At 37.6% G+C, this 15,119-nt stretch overlaps 1 protein-coding gene across 3 annotated transcripts in view; it reads left to right on the top strand.

Moving 5' to 3' along the window:
• Nucleotides 1–15,119, top strand: part of TRAT1 (T cell receptor associated transmembrane adaptor 1) — a 131,657-nt gene that overhangs the window by 102,596 nt on the left and 13,942 nt on the right. The window contains exon 1 of one of the 3 annotated variants that reach the window (XM_025169231.2): nt 14,096–14,125. The exons of the other annotated variants lie outside the window; for them this stretch is intronic. The gene's annotated coding sequence lies outside the window, so the exon portion shown is untranslated. Of the gene's footprint in view, nt 1–14,095; nt 14,126–15,119 lie in introns of those variants that run through there. 3 annotated transcript variants of the gene reach the window in all.

A 15,119-nucleotide genomic window follows, 5' to 3' on the forward strand; every position in this document is an offset into this window, starting at 1 on the left:
CCTCCTTTTTTTTTTTTCTTTCTGCATGGTCCTTTAGTCCCCTCTAGTGTCCATTTGCAACATTCAAAGAATCTCAGTTCTTAATATTGATTTAGTTCTGTTTCAGTCGTTTCCCACAGGAAAGTATATTATACCTGTAAAGTATATTATTTAATTATATACTTGTTTTTCAAATCTTACAGCAAAAGTACAAATGTTCCAAATTCCTCTGGTCTCCTAATCAATTTATAACTTTCTTAAATAAAAAAAAATTTTTTTTTTGCTTTTTGGCAATTATATATTGTTTTTAAACTCTTGAATCTTTGTATTGTCGAAGGCTTTCACGGCCGGCATACGATGGCTGGTGTGGGTCTTCCGGGCTGTATGGCTGTGGTCTTGAAGTCTTGTTTCCTAAAGTTTCGCCAGCACCTGTGACCGGCATCTTCAGAGTACAGGAGCACTTCTCTCTGTGCCCAGGGTGAAGTGACCCTTCTGTGGGTATTTATAGAGATCTGGGGGTGGGGGGTGGGGGGGGTTGGGTTACTGAGTGGCTGCTTGTTTTGGAGTCAGCATCTGTGTGTATTTTCCTGGGGATTAGGCAGGGTTTTTTCTTCTACTGAATTGTTAACGAGGGGCTGCTGGGGGTGATTAGCAAGTTCATTGTGTGAACTGTTCACATGTCCTGGTGGTTGAGCTGAGTTCGTTGACCTTTTGCAGGCTGTATTTTTCAGGATTGGTAGCCAGGTTTTGTTGATTTTTAGACTCTCCTCTTTTTTATTGAAACTGTGCTGGTGTTTGTGAATCTCACAAACCAAGAAAGCAACATGCGACTGAAGAAGAAAAACAGCCACCCACCAATAAAGTATTTCTGCCCTATATCAAAGGGGTCACAGACCGCATGGGAAAACTGATGGAAAAACACAATTTCCAAACAATCTTCAGACCCACCAGAAAAGTACAAGAAGTGCTAAAATCATCAAAAGACAAAAGGGATCCCCTCACCGCTGCAGGAGTATACCGCATACCATGCAGTTGCGGACAAGTATACATCGGGACCACAAAACGCAGCATCCATACCAGGATAAAAGAACACGAAAGACACTGCAGACTACAGCAACCAGAAAAATCTGCAGTAGCTGAACATGCTCTCAAGCACACTGGACACAAAATCCTATTTGAAAACACAGAGATACTGGACAACACCAACAGCCACTATACCAGGCTATACCGGGAAGCCATTGAGATTCACAAACACCAGCACAGTTTCAATAAAAAAGAGGAGAGTCTAAAAATCAACAAAACCTGGCTACCAATCCTGAAAAATACAGCCTGCAAAAGGTCAACGAACTCAGCTCAACCACCAGGACATGTGAACAGTTCACACAATGAACTTGCTAATCACCCCCAGCAGCCCCTCGTTAACAATTCAGTAGAAGAAAAAACCCTGCCTAATCCCCAGGAAAATACACACAGATGCTGACTCCAAAACAAGCAGCCACTCAGTAACCCAACCCCCCCCCCCCCAGATCTCTATAAATACCCACAGAAGGGTCACTTCACCCTGGGCACAGAGAGAACTGCTCCTGTCTGTGCTCCTGCACTCTGAAGATGCCGGTCACAGGTGCTGGTGAAATGTTAGGAAACAAGACTTCAAGACCATGGCCATACAGCCCGGAAGACCCACACCAGCCATCTTGAATCTTTATTTAAAATTTCTTCTATGAAAGAAAAAAGGTAAAACTCACCATTTTGAAGGTTTCTAATATCCATAAGATAGTTAAATAGATCATTTCCAAAGTTATTAGAAAGTAGAATTAATTTTTTTTTCGAAGTTGTAAGATGGGAAGAGAAAGGACTCAATAGATTTTTTTTTTTTTGAGAATTTCTTAATGTTGGTATCACTTCCAGGAAAGCTATATTCTCAGTTAAAAAAAAAAAAAGCAACAACGTGGAAATACTTGGAAAACAGGTAGAAGCTTGAATGTTATATCAATATTTAACATTCCAGTTCTGCCATCCTAGCCACATTTCAGCATTACTAATTATCTACTGCCTATATCATTGTTGTATTTTTCAATTGTATTTAATATGCTTCTATACTTCATACAGAAAACTCTTGCTTAGATTTCAGCTTCACAGTGATTTTCCTGCTATCTACATAACTTCCAGTTGTCCTTTCAGGATATTGTCCTACATAACTTCCAAAGCATGAAATGTACTCCTGTAGAAAAGAAGGTTATTTATTAAACCTGACTCCATACAACTTCATGGACATGTCCACATTGTCTCCTTGCCAATAACACAAAGTGGTTTGCCATTATCTTCTTCAGGACTTTTTTTTTTTTTTTAATGTTCCAATCCAGCCTATAGCCCTGGGATTTCCTGGTAATCTTACATCCAAATATTAACCAGGTGCAACCCTGTTTAGCTTTTTGAGATCTGCCAAGATTGTATAGATGAGTCCCCCCAGCTATTTATTATTTTTTATTCTCTCTCTACATGCCAATTTATTCTTTTCTTCTTCCTTATTCTCTTCTGCCAACACATCTCAGGCAGGTTCACTTGATCCCCTGACCCAAACTGGGAAAAACCTGTCCCTGAACTTTATCTGGAAACACATTCTTCAGGACCAACTCAGCTTTGACTTCTGGGAAAGCAATGGTTGATTGAAGATGGCTTTGCTTAGAGCAGAGCTGACAACTGCAGCAGAACGAGGAGCTGGTGAACAGATTGGCTCCTCAGAATTCTTCTCCGGACAAGGAGAGGACCTGCGATTGCTCACAAGTGCTCCATACAATGTGTCCCCATGACTATTCCAGTGTATGACTTCCACAAAAAGCAGAAGCAGAGCTATATAGGCTCAAGAGTGCTGTAATTAGTGAGCACTTCTGGGGAAGCAAAGGTGGACTGAAGATGGCTCTGCGAGAGCAGAACTGATGGAAGAAAGAGGAACCAGTGAATGGATCGGCTGCTCAGAACCTCTCTCCTGATAAAGGAGAGGACTAGGATCAGTAGGACACGTTTGCTCCATACAGAGGCTCACCCATGAAGAGACCTCAAAATAGCAATCTCTGGTAGGTTTAAGAGTTCTGGGAGCCAGGGAAAAACCATCCTGCCTAAGCTGCAGCTTGGCACCTTCAAAAAAACACTTGGTTCACCCACTTCCTCTTAACTCCTTTACGAAATTGCTTGTTATTGGTCTTTTGTATATTAAGAACCTTCTGAAGGGCAAGTTTCATTATGCCAGGAGAGCTTCCTTCTATCCTGGATGAAAGAAGTTTCATGTAAGTTTAAGGATTAAAAAGAAAAGTTTTAATTTTTGGAAAATAGCAAAAGAGGGACTAGAATGTTGATTCTGGAAAGTTAAGGGGCCAGACAGACTTGAAAGAATATTTCCTGTGGGTTGGTTAAATTTTTATAAAAGTATATATGAAGATTTTGAAATTAACTGTAAGAAATCTTCCTGTGGGAAAGTTTTGCAGATTGGAAAATGAACATATAACAGGGGACTTTGAAGATTGCCTAGAGGGAATCAGAGAGAACTAAGGATTACAATTAAAGGAGAAGAAACCTGTTAATGCAATGAAGCAATATTATTTGACTATAGAAGAAATTAAGGCTGTTCGGGAACAATGTACAGAAATTACTTCAAGATTATCTGCCACTATAAAAATGGATCTAACAGAGGCTACAGAAGAGGAACAGATTTTACTGGACAAAATAGAGACTGAGGCTGACTTGAATGTGGATTTGAAAATGGGTTTAAAAAAAAAAGGCAGATACAAAAGTGATATGGAAGAAGATGCCACAACGGATTTATAAATGAAACTGGCTTATGTTTTAATAAGTAAAGGGGACATGCAAATAATAAATCAGAAGAGTGACATGGATAGTCTTCTTATCTTGGATTTACAAAAGGCCTGTGTTAAACTATTGAAGCTGTTCCTGAGAGGAAGCAAAGAGAAAATGATAAGAAATCAACTTCTGGGATATTATTTGACAGGATTAAAGATCAAATATTTTAAAAATAAACAGAAGGACTACAAAGTGAATTTATTTGACCAGGGTTAAAACATAGTTGTTGTGGTTTCTATCAGTTATTAATGGAATTTCTTTTTTGACCAGGTCTGAATGACGAGGCTTTAAAGATTTGTTTATAAATGGGGAAAGATTTCTTTTGCTTTATTCCTCAGAGAAAGTAATAAGTTGGTATACAAAATGGATTTATTTGATTAAGGTTAAAATATATACATTATTATTTCTGGTAGCTCTTAATGGACTTTTGCTGAATAGGACTGAATGATGAGTTTTTACAATTTGTTTATTTATAAGAGATGAGATCTGGGAAGAAGAGATTTTTTTTTTAATTATTGAAATACTAGAGAAGGTGTTAAGTTACTGAAGTTGTTCATATTTGTCTGGAGGGAGGGGGAGTCAATCTTTTATATTTCTGCTTTTTTATTTTTTATGTTTTCCTTTTTCCTTTTATTTTTTCTCTCTTTGCACTTTTTTCTTTACCTCACTGTTTATATTTCTTTTAGTTTGTATTAGTCTTTTATCTTTGTATCTGTAAACTTTAATAAATTTTTTCCAAAAAGTGAGTGATATAATTAGTACAACCCTGTCGTCCTTTAACCACATGGGTCCCTTTCAAACATTTACAACATGAAAGAGACTGTTAGACTGACAGTAACGGGGGGAAACCATTTTTACACTCCATATATGGGATTGTATTTCCTAGACAGCACTACCCAGTTAAATGTTTCTCTTGCACCATTTTAAAAGGATCAGTAATTCAGAAGGAGGTTCAGAATAGAAAACTGCATTCATTGCATCACTAGTTGTAATCAGAATGTCTCATGTCAATGGAAAATGTGTATGTACAAAATTACCTAGACTCTCTAATTCTGAATGCATTCTTCAAAGTCCTGGAAAAAAGTGAGTGGTTTCTTCACAGGAAGTTGAAATGCTGTTTATAAGAACTTTTTCAGCTGCAGCTGATACCATAGTAGCAATGCTGTCAGACATACAGTACTTAACAGTTAGGTGCTATTTATATTTATATATTTATATTTCAAATTTGGTCACCACCCATCTCACTAAGGAGTGACTCTGGGCGGTTTACAGTAAAAACAAGAATAAATATTAATTAAAATACAATAAAAATACAATAAAAACTCTACTCATACATAAATAATATTGTCCAAGGTACTGATGGTAGATAAGGTTATTAACCTACAGGAGCATCTTCAAGGTGCTAGGCACCCCCAGGGTTGCTTGCCCCTCTTCTCACCCCACGCAAGTTGGCAGAACCAGATCTTCACCCCTTTCCAGAAGGTCGAGAGAGTAGGGGCCTGCATCACTTCTGGGGGGATGGTATTCCATAGGGCGTGGGCAATGGCAGAGAAGGCTTAAACCAAGATCATGGGTAATTTTTAGGATTATCAACGAATTTAAGAAAACACAATCTAATAAGTGATTCAACATGCATACTGGTAAGAAAGAAAGCATAATAGTTCAGAAGCACTGTGAAGAACCACATGTTCCTTGAGATTTTCATGTATTTTAGCAGGCATCATCTTGCAAGACACCTCTTTTTACAAGGCATCCCTCTTTTAAAATGTTAGCAGCCATGTACAGCTTTTATTAACTACTAGTCTCTAAAAATCTTGGGCTATAAAAATATTCTACTTCCCTATTAATTAGATAACATGTTATTCTATGAAAAGTTTTAATTACTTCTAGTACAATCATATAAATGTCAGCTGACAAGTAAATCCTATTGAGTTCACTGACTCACTACAGGGGAATGGATATAATACTGCAGCTTTACATAATCAAAATCTGCAATACTATTATTAGAACTAATCAAAAGGTCATAAAATATATTAACTTTATGATGTTTTGCTTGATTCTAATAAATATAAGGCTTACGTGCGGATTTTGATATCATTTTAATGGTTTCCCATCCTTTTCAGTTACTCAGTTGATGGACTGATGTTGCATTTGTATCCACATGTACCAGACTGTAAATCTCATTGAACTTAGTGGGATTTATTTGCGAGCAAACATGCATACTATTGCACAGGAAATGTTCCAATTTGTTGTTTTTTCTCATGTATTTAAATATTACTTCTGTGGAATAAGTCTACATTTTTTCTTTGCCAACTTAGTCATTAGTGTTGTTTGTTTGATAAGTAAATCAAGCAGATTAAAGTTTTCTTTGATTACTCAAGATACTTTGGTATATGAGCAAATGAAGAAGACCATCTCTGACTCTGATCAGATAAACTATGACAGCCACATTTTTGGTCTAATAGCTGTGCTTTTAAAAATGGCTCCGTATCAGGGGCATACAAAGCTTCATTTTATTTACTTAGTAATTATTTGTTAATTTTATTCAACCTGGACACCACCTGACTCCAACCAACTCTGAGAGGCTCACAGCATAAAAACCAACAACAAGTATTGTTGTTGTTTAGTCGTTAAGTCGTGTCTGACTCTTCGTGACCCCATGAACCATATTGCGCCAGGCCTTCCTGTCCTTCACTGCCTCCCTGAGTTTGCTCAGTTTCATGCTCATTGCTTCAGTGATGTTATCTAGCCATCTCATCCTCTGCCGTCCTCTTCTCCTTTTGCCTTCAATCTTTCCCAGCATCAGGGTCTTTTCCAAAGAGGTCTCTCTTCACATTAGGTGACCAAAGTATCTGAGCTTGAGCTTCATTATCGATCCTTCCAATGAGCAATCAGGATTGATTTCCTTTAAGATTGACTGGTTTGACCTCCTAGCAGTCCAGGGGACTCTCAAGAGTCTTCTCCAGCACCACAGTTCAAAGGCATCAATTCTTCAGCGCTCAGCCTTCTTTATGGTCCAGCTCTCACAGCCATACATTACTACTGGAAAAACCATAGCTTTGACTATGCGGATCTTTGTTGGCAAGGTGACGTCTCTGCTTTTTAATATGCTATCTAGGCTTGCCATAGCTTTCCTCCCAAGGAACAAGCGTCTTTTAATTTCATGGCTGCAGTCTCCGTCTGCGGTGATCTTGGAGCCCAAATAAATGAAGTCTGTTACTGTTTCCATTTCTACCCCTTCTATTTGCCAGGAATTGATGGGTCCAGATGCCATGATCTTAGTTTTTTTAATGTTGAGTTTCAAGCCAGCTTTTGCACTCTCCTCTTTCACCCTCATCAAGAGGCTCTTTAGTTCTTCTTCACTTTCTGCCATTAGGGTGGTATCGTCTGCATATCTGAGGTTATTGATGATTCTCCCTGCAATCTTAATTCCGGCTTGTGATTCTTCCAGCCTGGCATTTCTCATGATGTACTCTGCATATAGGTTAAATAAGCAGGGTGACAGTATACAGCCTTGTCGTACACCTTTCCCTACTTTGAACCAATCGGTTGTTCCATGACTGGTTCTAACTGTTGCTTCTTGGCCCGCATACAGATTTCTCAGGAGACAGGTAAGGTGGTCTGGTACTCCCATCTCTTTAAGAATTTGCCACAGTTTGTTGTGATCCACACAATCAAAGGCTTTTGCATAGTCAATGAAGCAGAAGTAGATATTTTTCTGGAACTCTCGTGCTTTCTCCATGATCCAGCAAATGTTGGCGATTTGATCTCTAGTTCCTCTGCCTCTTCAAAACCCAGCTTGTACATCCGGTAGTTCTCAGTTCATGTATTGCTGAAGCCTAGCTTGTAGGATTTTGAGCATAACCTTGCTAGCATGTGAAATGAGTCCAATTGTGTGATAGTTTGAGCATTCTTTGGCATTGCCCCTCTTTGGAATTGGAACATAAACTGACCTTTTCCAATCCCGTGGCCACTGTTGTGTTTTCCACACTTGCTGGCATATTGAGTGCAGCACTTTAACAGCATCATCTTTTAGTATTTTAAATAACTCAGCTGGAATACTGTCATCTCCACTAGCTTTGTTGTTAGCAATGCTTCCTAAGGCCCACTTGACTTCACTCTCTAGGATGTCTGGCTCAAGGTCAGTGATCACACCAGCGTGGACATCAGGGACATTAAGATCTTTCTTGTATAGTTCTTCTGTGTATTCTTGCCACTTCTTCTTAATCTCTTCTGCTTCTGTTAGGTCTCTGCCTTTTTTGTCCTTTATCATGCCCATCTTTGCACTAAACGTTCCTTTCATATCTCCAATTTTCTTGTAGAGATCTCTAGTCTTCCCCATTCTATTGTTTTCCTCGATTTCTTTGCATTGTTCATTTAAGAAGGCCTTCTTATCTCTTCTTGCTATTCTCTGGAAATCTGCATTCAGTTGCTTATATCTTTCCCTTTCACCCTTGCTTTTCGCATTCCTTCTTTCCACAGCTATTTGTAAAGCTTCATCAGACAGCCATTTTGCTTTCTTGCATTTCTTTTTCTTTGGGATGGTTTTAGTTGCTGCCTCCTGTACAATGTTACGGATCTCCGTCCATAGTTCTTCAGGCACTCTGTCTACCAAATCTAATCCTCTAAATCTATTCATCACCTTCACTGTGTACTCACAAGGAATATGATCTAAGTCATACCTGAGTGGTCTAGTGGTTTTCCCTACATTCTTCAATCTAAGCCTAAATTTTGCAGTAAGAAGCTCATGATCTGAGCCACAGTCAGCTCCTGGTCTTGTTTTTGCTGTCTGTATAGAGCTTCTCCATCTTTGGCTGCAAAGTATATAATCAATCTGGTTTCGGTATTGACCATCTGGTGATGTCCATGTGTAGAGTCGTCTCTTGTGTTGTTGGAAAAGAGTGTTTGCTATGACTAGCTTGTTCTCTTGACAACAACAACAACAAGTATACAAAAGTATATACCAATAGCAATAACTAATGGTAGAACTGGTCAATAAGGCAAACATATCATACACCCACAAGGTGCTCCAACCACCCTAGTGTAACACCTGGGAGTACAGCCAGGTCCTTAAGGCCCTCCGGAATGTCATCAAGTGGGAGCCACCTGGGTCTCAGAGGAAACCTCATTCCAGAGGGCAGGCATGGCAACAGAGAAGGCATGCTTCTAGGGTTCTGATAGATGGCACTGCTTGATCAAAGGAACCTGGAGTACACCAACCCTGTTGGATCAAACCGGTCTGGCTAATACCATAGGAGATAGGTGGTCCTTCAATTAACCAAGCCCTATGACATATAGGGCTTTATAGGTAACAACCAGCATCTTGAATTGCACCTAGAAGCAAACTAGCAACCAATGCAATTCATGAAGCAGGGATGTCACATGGGATACCAAGGCATGCCCATCACTGTACATGCCATTACATTCTGGACCAGTTGACCAGCTTTTGGGTGGTCTTCAAGGTTAGACCCATGTAGAGCATGTTGCAGTAGTCAAGCCGTGAAGTGACTAGATTGTGAGTGATTGTCTGAAGGGCCTCCCAATCTTATTAGAGCTGAACCATTTGTGCATGTGTATGAGTGTTCCTGAGAGAGGGAATCTAACTTGACCAAGGATTAGTGAATATGGTTTATAAATTGAACATAAAGAAGATTTATTTAAGGAAATCCATAGCAGGAATAAGCAGAATCTAGAAATTGTGTGACTTACACTCAATCACGAGCAGGGTGGGACAGACAACAGTTCCATGTATGCGTGCATACCTGTGAACAAGGCAGAAGACCCTGAGATACCAAGCTCATAAACAAAGAGCAGGCAGACTGAAAGACAAGGAAATGGCAACTGAAAATCCCTCTATCAACACTGCAGTGCCCCTAGTGGTCAGCTGGTTGTGAGGCCCTGAAGAGTCACACTTCCAGTACTTCAAAGAGGCATTTTGTTTTGATAAAGCTTCAGATGAAGCGCTTCCTTGAAGCAAAATGGTGAAGCACAGCAGCAGAGTAGTGTAGCCATGATGTTTTTCCGCACTTGAAGAATGTGGTTTCTATCCTTGCACCACCAACTACTTCCTTTGAGGCAAAGCTCTTGATTGAGGCCAATCAGCCTTGCTGTCATGCTTCTTGAGGTAGAGTCACACAAAACAAAGCCTCAGATAGAGCATGGCCAGGGTATCACACACTCCTCCTCAATATGCACCACGAATTTAAACACTGTTAAACTGCAAATCTCTCTGCAGTTTAAATGTACAGAGATAGAGGCTCACTGAAGTCTGAGCAGTCTGGCAACATAAATGTAATTGCATATATATTCAGCTGTGCAGATCTTCAAAGGTACATTTGTCTTCAACAGAGGTTCAAATAGAGTGCTCTTTCGAAGGGGACCCATGACTCTCAGGTTCTGATCTGCAGCGTGGTACAGCTATGCCACTTCATTCATCTTCACAATAGCAGCTCCTGTGCATAAACTACACATGCTTAGAAGCTGCTTTCTGTTACATAGATCTCCAACTGAGGCTGACCAAACCCACCTTGATTTGATGTGATCAATCTCTTTGAGGCAAATCCCTTCAAGAAGATATGCCTCGGAAGGGCGGAGCTGGCGTCGCGGCGATACGGCGGGCGATCCTGGGCTCCCAGGATGGCAGCCGATATCTCCTCGCCCGGACGGTCCCGATGGACCTAAGCCGTCCCGTAGAGATGGCGAATGCAAAGGGCGCGTCCCGCGGATCTCAGGGACGCCGCAAGTCCCAGATCGATCCGGGGAGAAGCTCTTGAAGCCGGTGGAGGAGAGGCAGCCAAAAATGGCTGCGAAAGCCGGGACAGCTCCAAAGGAAGATGGAAGAGAAGGGTGTCAACTGGGTGAGATGGACTTTTACTATTCAACTATTCTTAGAGAACACCTTAAGTAACTTAAAGAGATTTTTAAAAGTGAAGAAAAGTGGATTAAGCGGCGAGATTGAACCCTATTAAAAAAAAGAAGGGGGAGAAAATTTTTCTTTTCAACTTTCCCTTTTTAGTGGAATTGACAAGATGTTTTTCTTTTAAAAAATATATTTTTAACTGGATTGGCTTTCTCTTTTTAATACTCAATAACTTTTTATTTTAAGCCTTTTTTTTTTACTAAGATTTTTTTATTGTTATAAGAAATTTATATCTTTTTGACTTTGAAATGGGGAAAGTGGAGTTAAGAGAAAGTAAATGAAAGAAAGTTGCACTGCCATTTAGAGGCGCGAATTAGTGCTTTTTTCTTTCATTGTGACGCACGCTCAAAGACCCTGTGCTTTCTAAAAGATAGTGGGATGTGCATGTTTATACAGGTGCCATCCGTAACTATAAACAAGAAAGTGGAGTTGAAAGCGACTTTGAAAACATTAAGATGGAAAGTTTGAGCCAGTCACAAGAGCCTTGATTAGTGGCAGTAGCTCTTTTTTCTGCTAGAAGCTCTGCTTTGCTTTCTATTCCCCCCCCCAGATGGATTTTTTTTTTTAAAGAGGCTTAGCCTTTTCCTTCTTTTCCTTTTCTTTTTATTTTTCCTTCTTTTTTTTTCTCTCCTTTTGCTTCTTTTTTTCTCTTATTTTTGGCAAGAACAAAGATAAAGAATCCTTTGACTCAATGAAGGTTTATCAAGATAATAGACTATACGAGAAACACAATGCAGAAAAAGATCTTTAAACTATTGAGGATGACTATAAAAAATTGGAAGAAGAGCTGCAGAAATTCTCAAAAAAAAAGAAAAAAAAAAAAGAAAAAAGATATTAAAGCTAAAATGGACTTAATTAAACATAAAACGGGATCATTGGAAAAGGAAGAAATAGTACAAGAAATCAGAAACATTAAACGGAATTATTGTGAGGCCTATAAACTGAGAATTAAAAGGGTTAATCAACTGATAAATGAAGAGAGACAGATTTGTTCTTGGCACTGAGGGTGAGAAAAAGATTATACAAGATTATAATGGAAAATCGTACTAAGAGAATGTACAAAAAGAAGAAGTAAAACAATATTGAAAGAAACTATTGCAGATGTTTAAAGAGAAAATCAGGGGAATACAACAATGATGGAACTGACAGAAGCTTCCAAAAGCAGAATGTTCAAAAGGACACTTATTATTGCTTTCTCTTATCCAATAATATAGAAAAAAGGAATGAACAGCCAGATATTTTGGGACATTGAATGAAAAGGGTGAACTCAAAATTATGCAAGCGCTGGAATAAAGTATAAATCTGAGATATATAGTTAAAAATTGTATAACATGTAGTGAAATCTGGTTAGAACTGTAACTTGGTTAGAATTGTAATTGATACTGTAACTGATATTGGTTAGAATTGTAACTCTTAAGAATTGGAAAAATTAAAAAGTACTTATGCAGGAGGAAGTTATTCAAAATTATGGAATGTGCAGAGATGAGTTAAATTGAGATTTGAAATTAGAGTAAGAAGATAAGCAATTTTATATGACACGGGATTTGTTTTTATTAATGATTAGATGAGAAAATATAGTAATGTAATAGATTAGGAAATTTTATAATAGAAATTTGATATTAATTATTATATATATACACATATAATAGATAGATGGAGATGTATTACTAATCCTATTGAAAGTTAAAATTTTTTGTAATATATGATTTTATAGATTAGCTATGAATGATTAATAATTGTTAATTGATAAGTATACAAGTATATTTTTGAATAGATGATATGAGAATTTAAGATTATGAAAGGGGCACCAACGAGTTTAACTGGTTGACACACGGTATAAAATGGAAGATGCTTTTTTATGCCTTTTTATGTTTTTGTTTGTTCATGTTTGTTTTGTGTTTGTTGTATAAAATAAAATAAAATAAAATAAAAATAAAAAAAACATTATAAAAAAAAAAAAAAAGAAGATATGCCTCTAAGCTAAACAAAAATACACACACCTGACAGCTTTTAAAATAATTTGTTACACTTTCATTGTTTTTTTGTCTTATTTTATGATAGACTATTTTATCAAATTTTATTCAAAGTAGTATTCTTTTTGTGTACTGCTCTAGGATCCTTTGAGAGAAAAAATATATGTAAAAATAACATAATGTAATAAGAAGAAATAAGATGTTGCTGACTTACTCTATTCACACGACTAGTCAAGATAAACTGTGGTTTCCTGGGTTTGGGATTAGCACATTGTATGAATCCATCCATTGAGGTTTATTTAATAAATTCTGGCTAAAATCATCATAAGTCAGTGCAATGAAGTGGTGAAAATTGTCATTGTGTAGTGCCCAAGCATTTCAGCTGTGAGTTGTAAAGTCTCTGTTATCCAGAACAGATCTTGAGTGAGCAGCTAACTAATTTTTGAATTTTCTATTTCGTCATTATCCCCTGCTTTCTGCCTTCTTTCATGATAGAAAGTTCTGGCAAACTTGAAAGCCTGCAAATTTCTTTATGGTATTTTTGTCTGTTCAAGGTTTCCACCTATGATAGATAGATAGATAGGTTTACCTACTTTTTGTACCTCAGTTATGATCAGGATATAGAAAGAAACCATGTAGATGTTTGTGCCTAGTTGTGAAGAGAGCAAATCTTGACTGTCTTCAGCTTCCAGTGAAAAAGGGAAAGGCGTATTATATATATCTGTCTACTGACTTGATTCCAAAATGTCATGCAATATATAGAATTATCTCCCTCAATATTTCTTATCATGATTTATTACTGCAGTAAACAATTGCAGTCTTCTTTCTGGCTGGGGATCATGGGAGCTGCAGTCTAACACCCCTGGAGGTCAACCCTTTGGGGAAAACTGAATAACGGCAAGTTTTCAAATCCTTGAGGACTTGCCTTGCAGTATTTCTGCCCAAAGAAAGGTTTGTTAGGATTCATAGTATGCTTTCATGGCTGAAACTGAATTATAAGAATCTGGAGGTTCTATATTTAGTGAGTGCTAATTATATGTCAGCATGCAATATGTTATATATCTTTGGATCATCTATGAAAAACTGAAAAATCTTCAGCTAAGGAATAAAGGTATTTACTTTCATACTTGCAACACTAAACTTTAATAAAACAATTAAGTCAATAAAGAAAAGTAATTGAGCTTGCAATTCATGGCTATTATGGAACACTCCTCTGTCCTACCACATTTCCTGTTTATAACTATAAGGATTTAAACTTGAATTTTAAATGCCCAGATTAACTCAATGTTGAGCAGAGAGAAGTCAGTTCTTGAGTCTCTGTCTGAGACCTATTTTTGTTTCCTTTTTTTTTTTTTTTCTGGTGAAAGCGCCCTTTCTGCAACCAGCAGGAAACTGAAAAGTAAGTACCTTTCTTTTATGCCAGTAATTTTAACTATCTTTTTAAAGGCTTATTCAAAAAGTTTACAAATCCTACAGCAGGTTGCCAAAGAACCCTATGTCTATTCATTATGATAATCTTCATACATCTTAACTTATCTTTAGTTAAGTGGAAAGAAACTTCAATTAATATTTGTTGGGAAGAATTAATGTTTGTGCTTAATAATCATTACTTTATACAAGAGATACCTGTTGTTTCTTGTATCTTTTTGACCTCTGAGGCCTATGCTTTGAAAACTAAAAATCCAACTGGCTAAGTTTTGATTAATTCTCATTTAGGAAATCCTTTCAAACTTAACAGGGCATTTTTATCCTGGTTCAGGGTTATTTAGTCATACAATGGACTGGGGAGGCCTCCAGAACTTTATTTATGTCACAAATATATATAGAAGAATGTTTGTTTGTTCCAAGGTAAAGACAGAATTATAATTCTGCTATATAGGTTGCCTTGCCTTTGAGCGAACCTGTATGGAATGAGAAAACAATAAACCATAGGCAATTTCTTAATTAAAACAGTTGATACTCTTGGAGATCTGGATCCCCTAACATGATTCTTCTGGTAAGTATACTTACCTTAAGCTGCAATCCCATACATGTCTACAGTGACGCAAGTCCCAATGAATTCAATTAGATTTATTCCCAGATAAGTGTGTATAAGACAGCAATCATTATTCTCTTTTCATACATCAACTGTTTAAAACGTGGAATTTTTACTCCATTTAGTTCATACTGTTTGTGCTCATTTGTATTTTCTTAATTACTTCAGTACCTTTGAGATTTCCCCTCCTGTGATATGCTTGTAAAATGGCATAGTTTGACAGTAAAGGCAGCAGAAATGTATCCAATATTTTCTTAATATTCCAAGAATTACTTTGTTCTTTTAAGCTTCTACATATTATGTTCGATGAGTGTGTTGGCATGCTACCACTCTTTCTATGACATAGAGATTTTATTAA

The sequence above is a fragment of the Python bivittatus genome, unplaced genomic scaffold (assembly GCF_059951505.1).
Source record: "Python bivittatus isolate LINGU-HERP-01145 unplaced genomic scaffold, Pbiv_v1 ctg000350_np1212, whole genome shotgun sequence".
Lineage (NCBI taxonomy): Eukaryota > Metazoa > Chordata > Lepidosauria > Squamata > Pythonidae > Python > Python bivittatus.